Raw genomic sequence first — 10,732 nt, forward strand, 5'->3', positions numbered from 1 at the left:
TCCTCCTCATCCTTCTCCTCATCCTTCTTCATCTCCTTTCTTCATCTCTATCATAGTACCTGGGGTATATGGGGTGTTCAGGGAGGACTAGCACCTCTGGTGTGATGGCTTGCAGATCCCTTTTCAGGGCTGCTCGGCCACCTTTGGTGTCCACCTGGTACTCAGCTCTCACCTGTGGCTCTAAGAAGCTGTAGCATGCTCAGTGACCATCTCAGCAGATGAGTTAAACCAGGTTAAGGATAACCTATGGGCCACAAACCTGTTGGTAAGTTAGGGGTATGTCTATCCCAAGCATGTGAAGACTCCCTGCCCCTCCCCCGGATTCTTGGTATTGTCCTATCTAATTCAAGAATTTTAAGAGGAAGAGGAAAGGAGGTATTGGTTAAACTACAATCAGAAGGTATTTTAATTAAATTCAATTGTCTAGTAGTCTTTGGAAATATTTAGGGCAAATACTGTATTTGGTTTTATGGTGCTGATCCTAGCTCATTAAGAGCTGAGGACTTAGTAATCTCTAATTTTCAAAATCCTTCCATCTCCACTGGTCATCTGAAGGTGTCAATAACCTCAGGAGTGTGCACATATAAATAAAGAAGGGATCACTTCAGTCAGCGACCCACAAAATATTTTGTTAGAAAAGACCACAATGGCACAAGAAAAGATAAATCCTCTCTCTGTCTCTGTCTCTCTTCTTTCCTCCTCATCCTTCTCCTCATCCTTCTTCATCTCCTTTCTTCATCTCTATCATAGTACCTGGGGTATATGGGGTGTTCAGGGAGGACTAGCACCTCTGGTGTGATGGCTTGCAGATCCCTTTTCAGGGTTGCTCGGCCACCTTTGGTGTCCACCTGGTACTCAGCTCTCACCTGTGGCTCTAAGAAGCTGTAGCATGCTCAGTGACCATCTCAGCAGATGAGTTAAACCAGGTTAAGGATAACCTGTGGGCCACAAACCTGTTGGTAAGTTAGGGGTATGTCTATCCCAAGCATGTGAAGACTCCCTGCCCCTCCCCCGGAGGCCAGCAAGCAGCTGAAGCAAGTGCTGTGGTTTGCTTGAGTGTGATCAGACATTGAAAAAACTAAAGTCATCCACTGCAACCCAGGTCATCACCAGTCATCTCAACTTTTGTCTTGGACTTTTGATGACTAGCAGAGAGAGTGAGGCTGACAACTCTGTGCAGCTCTGCCTCATTTACATCTAATTCGAAGGAGTCAAGATATCACCCCATGATTTCATTAGTTCTCTTAGAAAGCAAAGGACAAACAGCAACAAGTCCCTGGCAGATAGCTAGCTAGCTAGCTAGGTAAATAGACAGGTAAAACACTTATTAAATGATTACTATGTGACAGGAACTGTTCTAAGTGCCAGAGATGCAAACATAAGACATTTCCTATCCTCAAGAAGCTTATATTCTAATGAGGGGAAATAACACATAAAGGGGACTTGGGAAGGGAAAGTGTACCTGCCCTGAGACGTAGTCAGATGAGGCCAAGAAATGTTGTAGAAGCTTGGGCTCATACCATAGGTGCTTAATAAATGCTTTTTTGATTAATTTCCCTTAATAGAGGGAGTAGAAGTTTAACACTATGGTGTCTCCCATTGCAATTTATTTGAAAGAAACTACCAGGTTAACTTTTCCTACCTAAAGAAAACTTTCTTTTCTTTTCTGTGATAGAAATTCCATAGTACTGGACTATCGTTGCCTCTTAGTTTCTTAGAATTTTCTCATTACCTGAAATTTTGACTAGGAGATTCAAATGAAGCCTTTGCATTTTTTTGGGGGGGGGGGTTCGGGGTGGGCAAAGACTAACCAGAGGAAAAGGCATTATGATAGAAGGTAAACTCCTTGAGAACAGGGCCTTTATCTTTGTATTTCCAGCACTTAGAACAGTGCTGGACACATAGTAGGTACTTAATAAATGCTTGTTGATTATTGATTAATTAATGAGTTCTTATTCCTCATTGAAATATCTAGAAAAATATTCTAGAAAAATAAAAGAATCAGTGTTTTAAAAACTTCTTTGAGATCTGTTTATGGGCCCCTGGGTACCTCAGAAGTTTTCTGGGGTAAATCAAAGAAATTTCTCCTTGAGAAATTAAGTCCTTAGAGATAAGTGGCACCAGATGGGGACTGAGCTAGTTCTGGGACCACCACCCTTCATTCCAGTCTCCCCCACCCCTTGGGGAGATAAGATTAGGTGTGGCTGCTGCCTTTGTGGCCTGAGGGGGAGAGAGGTGGCTTGAGAGATCTACAGCTGCCCCTCACCCCACTTCCCCTAGCCACCACCAGTGGGGGATGGTCCTCCCCCAATTAGGGAACTTTCTACAGTCAGATGATTACCTCATCTGATCCTCTATAAAAGTATTTGCTTGTCTCTTGCTTGAGGAGATAGGTATCTCAGAGGCCATGCCTTCTCCCCATGAGAAGTCCAAGGACTTCTCTCTTGGTTTCCTTTCCTTAGCACCTAAATAAAATATTATTTTATTCTAATTGGATTTGTGTGCAAGAGGGTGTAATTCTTAAAAGAAGAATTCCTAATGTCATGGGGTGCAGAGCATCCCAGAAGTTCTCTGGGGCACATCAAGGAATCTTCTCCTTGAGAAACTAAACCAGAGGACAGATACGCCTAGAGAGATAAGTGGAACCAAATCGGACTGAGCTAGCTTTGGATCCCCACCCTTCATTCTGGTCTCCCTTACCCCTGGGGAGATAAATTTGGGTGTGGCTGTGGCCTTTGTGTCCTGAAGAGAGATCCATAGCCACCCCTCTCCCAATTCCTCTAGTCTCTACCAGTGGGGGATTGTCCTCTCTCACTAAAGGAACTTTCCACAGGCAGATGGTCCACCCCCATCAGCCCCCTATAAAAGTACCTGCTGGTCTCCTGCTCGAGGAGATTGGTACCTCTGAGCCACATGCTTTGTGCCTATCTCCCCATGAGAAGTCCAAGGATTTCTTTCATGGTTTCCCTTCACCCCCCCTTCCCTTCCCTTGCCCCTAAACTACCACCTTATTTTAATTGCTTTTGTGTGCAAGAGGGTGTAATTCTTTTAAAGAGGAATTCCTAAGAACCCCAACCCCTAACCCAAACCCCATACCCCATTTCCCTCCATAACACTAAGAACCCCTACCTCAAACCATTTCCCTGTAATAGGATCCAAAGGTGCTGGTTGGGAAGCCTATCTCTGTAGTGGAGAAACATGACAGTTACACCTGGGAAATTCTTCAGTCAGTGTCCCTTTGAGAGCATGGCAGCCTAAGATGATTTGTTTCAGGCTGATTTTTCAGTGAACAAATGGCTGTTTTCTTTGTTAAGCTTTTTTCTGAAATGTTTTAGGCTCTTGCCTTTGTTTTACACAAACCTGGATAAAACTTCAAATTGATTATTACCTAATCATCTAGTTCCTCATTCATTGTGCCTTTATTGTTCTTTTTGTTATCCTGATGTTTTAAAATGAGTTGAAATTGTGTAGAACTGCAGTCTTGGAAACAATGCTGTGGATTAAAAAAAAAGAAATATAAAAAAACCAGGAGGTTAAAAAAAAGAAAACCAAACCAAAAACTTCCCACAGTACAAACCCCTCCTTTAGCCCCTGGTAGTTCTTATTCCCAAATCAGCTGAAAAATGTTTAACAATGTGTCTTTAATTAATGCCCTGTGCTTTGAGAGAAGCACCAGGTGCTACAGTCTATTTTATTTAAGGAAGAGTGCCCAATGGTCAGGCCCCTAGAAAATGGATATCTAATAACATGCTTCCAACAGGGACTCTCCTTTTATTTTAAGTTGTGAAGAACTGATCCTTGCTGAGAAGAAGGAAAGCCTGAAATACTGCTTCTGTTCTTTAACTTTGATCTTGTGCATAGTGAATCTTGCTGGAAAATACCACCAGAGTAAAACTCATATCTGGTACATTAAACATAATTATCTGGGTGGAATAAATGCCCTGTTTGGGCATTTGATTTATTTGACTAATATACACCATCTAATTGCTAACTCTGCCTATGCCGAGAGACAAACATGTGATCAGCAGCGTTTGACCCAAATGGACAATTATTTGAAATGGACAATTTGTTGTTACAAAGAAAAAAATGAAAGAAAAATTACTTCAGCAAAACCAACCAACATATGAACTGAGTCTGACAGTATAAGCCACATTACACACCCGTAGTCCGTCACCTTTGTAAAAAAAAAAAAAGTGTGGGGGGATCAAAGTGCAAAATGCCTGGAACAAGTAGCACAAAACATGTTCAGGGTAGCTACAGAAAATGCATATAGAGCAGGAAATGTGAATGGCACAAATGGTCTGAAATGGGCCCTCAAGTGCTGCTGGGAGACAAAGAAGTAAACTGTGGTGTGGGTTACAAGAAATATTGCCACCAGCATGCAATCTTGTAGTTTTCAATTTTCACTAAGTATGGTTAGTAACTTATAGTCTGAGCTTAGTTATTTCTACATTTTTGAAGGTTGCAATTCCTATTGGCACCCTCTAAAATTTTTATACCTTAGAGAAAAGCCCTGATTACCCCACCCTAGATAGTTTTGGTTAATTGGATGGGACCAGGTTCACTAGGAGAAATTTCATTGCCCTAAGTACCTAAATAAAAGGCAAAGGCTTTGAACTCTGTTTTCTTCATAATCCTCTTAGAGAGAAGAATGAAAATACTTTATGTCTCTATCTCTTATCCAACTTTCATCATGTTTCTCGTATGTATTTCCTCTTTCCCCCATATACTTTGTATCACTTGGCAATCAAGAGTACATACTAAAGGGATATAAGGAAGTTTGAAAGTCCTCTTCGCTTTTTTCTTGAGGACTCAACCCAAATCCTATCTGAGTTCAAATCTTGCCTCAGACACTTACTAGCTGTGTGACCCTGGGCAAGTCACACAAACATCCGGGGTCATCTCCAGTCATCCTGATATATATCTTGACACTGGATCCAGATAGCTCTGGAGGAGTAAGGTTGGTGACCTTGCACAACTGTCCCTCACTTATTCACTGCAAGTCATGACATTACCCTGATGTCATGGTCTTCTTTGAGAACAAAGAACAAGCAACAGTAACAGCAACAACCAGGATCAATAGAGTTCCAAATGAGGGAAAATATAACTCCTTGCAACTTGCCTTTGGATACTGAATTTAGTCCTGAGCATCTCTTAAGGAGTAACACTGACAAGCTGGAGTATGCCCAGAGGAGGGTAATTAGGACAGTGAAGGGTACTTGTAACCATGTTATTCTTTTTTTTTTTTTTTTTTGGTGGGGCAATGAAGGTTAAGTGACTTGCTCGTAAATGTCAAGTGGCTGAAGCCGCATTTGAATTCAGGTCCTCCTGAATCCAGGGCTGATGCTTTATCCATTGTGCTACCTAGCTGCCATAACCATGTTATTCTGAGGATTGCTTGAAGTTGGGGATGTTTAGCCTGAAGAAGACTTAGGTAACACCCTCCTATGGTCAGCATTCCCCTATATGTATTGGATTTTCCTAGTAGAATTCAAACTCCTTGAGGGCAGGGATTTTCTTTCTTTTCTATATTTATGTTTGTATCATCAGTTTCTTCATCTGATCTTTGTGGGATGGCTTCTTTGAATGATCATCAATTTATTACACTCTTGGTCATATATTGAACTTTAATCCACTAATACCTCTAAGGTTTAGCCACACCTCTTTTACTTGTACTTTATTTGTTAAATTGATTTTCAAAAGTGAAAGTAGAACTTTAATAAACTTAATCAAATTAGATTTCCCCCACAGTTCTAACTTATTGAGAGCTTTTTGCAACCCAATTGAATTGTCCTATATGTTAGTCTCGCCTCATAGCTTGATGTCATCCACAAAATATCTTCCTTCATACAAATCATTAATAAAAATAGTGAGCATGAAAGGACCAAGTACAGACAGACTACTAGGATGATCCTTTATAGACCACTAATTGACAATGATCCATTAATCATCACTTTTTGGATCTGGTCCTTCAATCAGTAAAAAAAAAAATGATTATCGTACTCAGATATTTGAAGGATTGTCCTATGGAAGAAGGATTAGATTTATGTAGCTCCAATGGGGCAGAACAAGGAAAAATAGATGGAAGGCACAGAGAGGCAGATTTGAGTTCAGAAGCTTATAGATTTAGAAATATAGGTGATCTTAAAGGCCATCTAATTTTACTCTTCCTTTTATAGATGAAGAAGTAGGGTTGAGATATGTTGACTCTCCCAAAGGTAAGCAAGCAGCAAATAGGATTGGGAGCCAGCTCCTCTTAATCAAAACTGAATACTTTTCCACTGTCCTGTGCTGCCTCTCAAGCTAAGGAAGGACTTTCTAACAATTAGAAATGCCCCAAATGAAAGGATCAGCTATTTTCAAGGTAGTGAGTTTCCCATCATGCTCTGTGTCCAAGCAAGGGCTGGATGACTTCCTGTGAGGGCTATCAAGAGAATTCATGCTTCACATGAGGCCCCTTTCCACTCTAGTCCAGTCAGCCCAGCCATATCCATGTTTTAGATATTATGATTTTTTTATGGAAAGGGGGAAGGAATAAGTTTGCTGTTTGCTTTACTGTAGCCAATCATTTATTGGATTTTTTAAAAATGGCAATATTTTCATAATTTAGCTGAGGTCCAAGATGATCCAAATTCCATTCCTGTGGGATTTCCTTGGTTCAGTTCAATCCAATTTAATTCAATTCTTTTCCTTTAGTTAGTTCATTTTGATTCAATTTTAAAAAATCATTATGCACCAGCTGTGTGTAGAGCACTAGGCTTGAGCTGAGACACAAAATTTAGATAAGTAAAGGCCCTTGTTCTCATCAATCAATTCATTGATCAATAAACATTTATTAAGTGCCTACTGTGTACCATTGTGGGAACCAATTTTTAATTGGGGAGTGTTAGCTAAGCAGCTCGCTACAATATTGGGGCAAGGAAGGAGACCGGCAGCCTCCCCTCAAAACAGAACAGGATTTATTTTAACAAGAACGAACTTTTTAAAAAAAAAGATGCAAACAGGATCAGTAGGATCAAGGGAAAGGAAATAAAATGGGGAAAGGGAAATTATACAACCTGTAAAGATACTACCGCCCAGGAATCAGCTGAGAATACGCAGCAGAACTCCTGTTGTTCCAGTGGCCAGCTAGAATGCCCAATTCTCCTCCCCCAATCCCAGAAAAACCTCACACAGCCCTAGCCAATGGGATGGCCACTCTGAAAGTCACATGACTGCCCTCACTAGGCTTCCAATCATTATAATTTTGCCAGGCCCATGTAGATGTTAGGGAGTGGTGATGATGTGAGGTGCCAGCGCCATGGCAACAGCTACAATCAGTGGATGGAGCACCATGCGGTTTGCGGAGCCCCAGGCCAGTGCTGAGCAAGGCATAAAAACCTCAAATAACAATTAATTCTTTACACCATGCACAGTATGCTTAGCACTGGGTATACAAAAAGAGGCAAAAAACAGTTCCTGTCCTCAAGGAGCTTACAATCTAATGGGGGAAATAATATGCAAACAAATATACACAAGGCAAGCTATATACAAGATATAATCAAATAGCAGGATAAGGCAGATAAATCAATAACTTGCTTTTAGTGCTTTTGTTTGATTACCTCCAAGTTTTTCCTGGAGTGACTGTATGTGTCCTATTCACATTTTGTGAATCTGATTCTTTTTTGTGAGTAATCTAAGGGACTTTCCAGGTATAGTCTTGGAGCTTTTCATAAATGTCATTAAAGAATGGTGAGAACATCATGATTCTGAGTATTAAGATCTAGAGGGAACTGTTAGAAATTCTAAGAATGCCAAAGGCTTTATACTTCAGTTGATGATTACAGACAACAGTAAGATTCTGAAAATCCTAAGCTAGCCTGAGCTTATGATAAAACTCAAAAGCATTCAACCATTTTATAGGAACACCATTTCTAGGTGGAACCCAGTTAAGTCAGTGAAAGCAAATTAACCAAGCCTAAGGGTTACTGAAATTGAAGACAGGAAATGATCACACCAAGACACCACCTCAAGGAGTCTTTGACTAGGGAAAGTACCATCTAGTTACTTAAAAAATGAGAAGCTCTGTGTGATGATATGTGTGTGTGTGGAGGGGAGGCCGGGGTGAGGGTGAGTGGGTGTATGTATGTGGGTGTGGTGTATGTTTTAAGAAAATTAGTTGTTTCCTTGGAAAGGAACTGGTGCTAAATATGATTATGTATGACTACACACAAAGATGGAGTAATAAAGATGAAAATAAATAGGATAAGTACTAACTCTCTAATAAGCAAAGGTGCCAGAATCCTATTGCACTTACAATGGTAGGAGCAATTAAATCTAGCATCCTTGATCTCAATGAGAAAGTCTCTAGAATGTGTTTTTAGTCTCAAACCTAAGTAGGGACCCATAATGAACCTGACTCCTCAAATGAGTTCAATGCTATATCACAAAGCAGAATAATTCTTCCCAAATGGTGAATTTGTGTGGGCCAATCATTCAGGATTTCCCACACATGTTTGCTTGTAGTGAGGAAAGAATGTTTAGTTTTGTGGTTAGCAGTTCAGAGATTTAGAGCCAGAAGAGAATTTAAAGGTCACCTAATCAACTGTATTATTTTATAGATGAGGAACCTGTTACCAAGAAAGGTGAGGTGTCTTATTCATGGTTACACAGGTAGGAAATGGCAGAGCTAGGTTCTGCACTCTGCAGATGTGTACTCACATTGTCTGTGGATGAACATGGAACCTAATGTACAGTGAGTACAGTGAGGTAGCAGTAAAGGAATCAGTGGATGGACTTCAAAGGTTGAAATTTGTAAGATTTGAGAAGATGACATCATCAATCCCTACATTTGTATTGAAAATAACCATAGAAAATAAATACATTATATATTTTGGATGAAGAAATGTGACACACTTTTTGAGCTTCTTGGATATGGGTTATATAAAATTTTATTCTATATGGTACTTAGTTCAGAACCAGATCTTTCAAATTAGAAAAGATTATGGGTTAACTGAACAAAGGTTATACGTATCTGTTTGGGTGAAGAAATGAAGAAGGCTTTTTCCAGTTCAGTGGCTTCAGAATCTGTTAACAAGAACAGAAAAGAGGCATGAATTAAAAATAAATGCATAAACAAATAAACTCCAAAGTCTATAATTTTCTCTGAAAGAATCTAAGTCTGAGGAAATTAAATTGACCTTAAAACTATATGCACACGCATATATATATAACTTATATTTGTATATACATGCATTTGTTTTATACAGGACCAAAAGTCACAAAGAGATTTCAATATTTAGTAACTCCTTAATTTTTAAAAAATTTACAATATCATATATAATATGTATGTATATAATGAATTTACATTAAATATGAAAAAATCAAATCTTGTAAATGGTGAAAAATAAAGAAAAAATAATTTTCAATGTTATTAAAACATTGTGACTCTTGGCCCACCCTGTACTTGTATGTATGTATGTATGTATGCATACATGCATATGTAAATTTTCATTTTTATTCTGAACTTAACAAACACTGGTTTTATCCAGTAAGCATTTTCATATACAAAATAGAACAGAAAAAGAATTATATAGGACATGGTGAATCTCTATTATCTATAGCTTGTTTTCCATTTTAATCATATAATAAATGCAATATGTAACATTCAAAGCTGTTCTGTTTGTATTTCTTTCTGGTTTTCCTTCTGTTCTCTGTATATATATTTTTTCAGGGCAATGAGGGTTAGTTAAGTCACACAGCTAGTAAGTGTCAAGGTATCTGAGGCCAGATTTGAACTCAGGTCCTCCTGAATCCAAGGCTGGTGCTTTATCCACTGAGCCACCTAGCTGCCCCCTCTCTGTATATTTTTAAAAAATGCTTCAATAATATTTCTTTTCTTTTTCTTTTTGACTGCCCTATTGTTTTTCCCCCAATTTCAAAAACATTTTTAAAGTTTTGAGTTTAAATTCAATCCCCCCCTTCCCGCAAAACACAGTAAGCAATCAGATATAGGTTATGTATGTTCAATTATGTAAAACATTTTCATAATAGTAATTTTGTACAAGAAGAAAAAACAATGAAAATGAAAAATAGCATGCTTCAGTCTGTATTCAACAAATTCAATCAATATTGGTTCTTTCTCTGGAGGCGGATAGTATGCTTCATCGTAGTCCTTTGAGATTATCTTGGATCAATGTATTGCTGAGAATAGCCAAGTCATTCACAGTTGTTCATCTTACAATATTGCTGTTACTGTGTGGTTTCATTCACTTCACTTTGTGTCAGTTCATGTAAGTCTTTCCAGGTTTTTCTGAAATCATCCTGCTTGTCATTTCTTATAGCACAATAATATTCCATCTCAATCATATACCACACTTGTTTAGTCATTCCCCAATTGATGGGCATCCCTTTGATTTCCAATTATTAGCCACCACAAAAAGAACGGCTATAAATGTTTTTGCACAAATAGTTCCTTTTTCCTTTTTTTTGGATGCCTTTGGGATATAAACCTAGCAATGGTATTGCTGCATCAAATGGTATGCACAGTTTTATAGCCCTTTGGCCATAGTTCCAAATTGTTCTCTAGAATGGTTGGATCAGTTCACAACTAGCAACATTGCATTAGTGTCCCAATTTTCCTACATCCCCTCCAACATCCAACAGTTTACTTTTTTGTTATATTTATCACTCTGATAGGTGTAAGGTGGTACCTCAGTTATTTTAATTTGCATTTCTCTGATCAATAGTGATT

Source organism: Dromiciops gliroides, chromosome 4 (genome assembly GCF_019393635.1).
Source record: "Dromiciops gliroides isolate mDroGli1 chromosome 4, mDroGli1.pri, whole genome shotgun sequence".
NCBI lineage: Eukaryota > Metazoa > Chordata > Mammalia > Microbiotheria > Microbiotheriidae > Dromiciops > Dromiciops gliroides.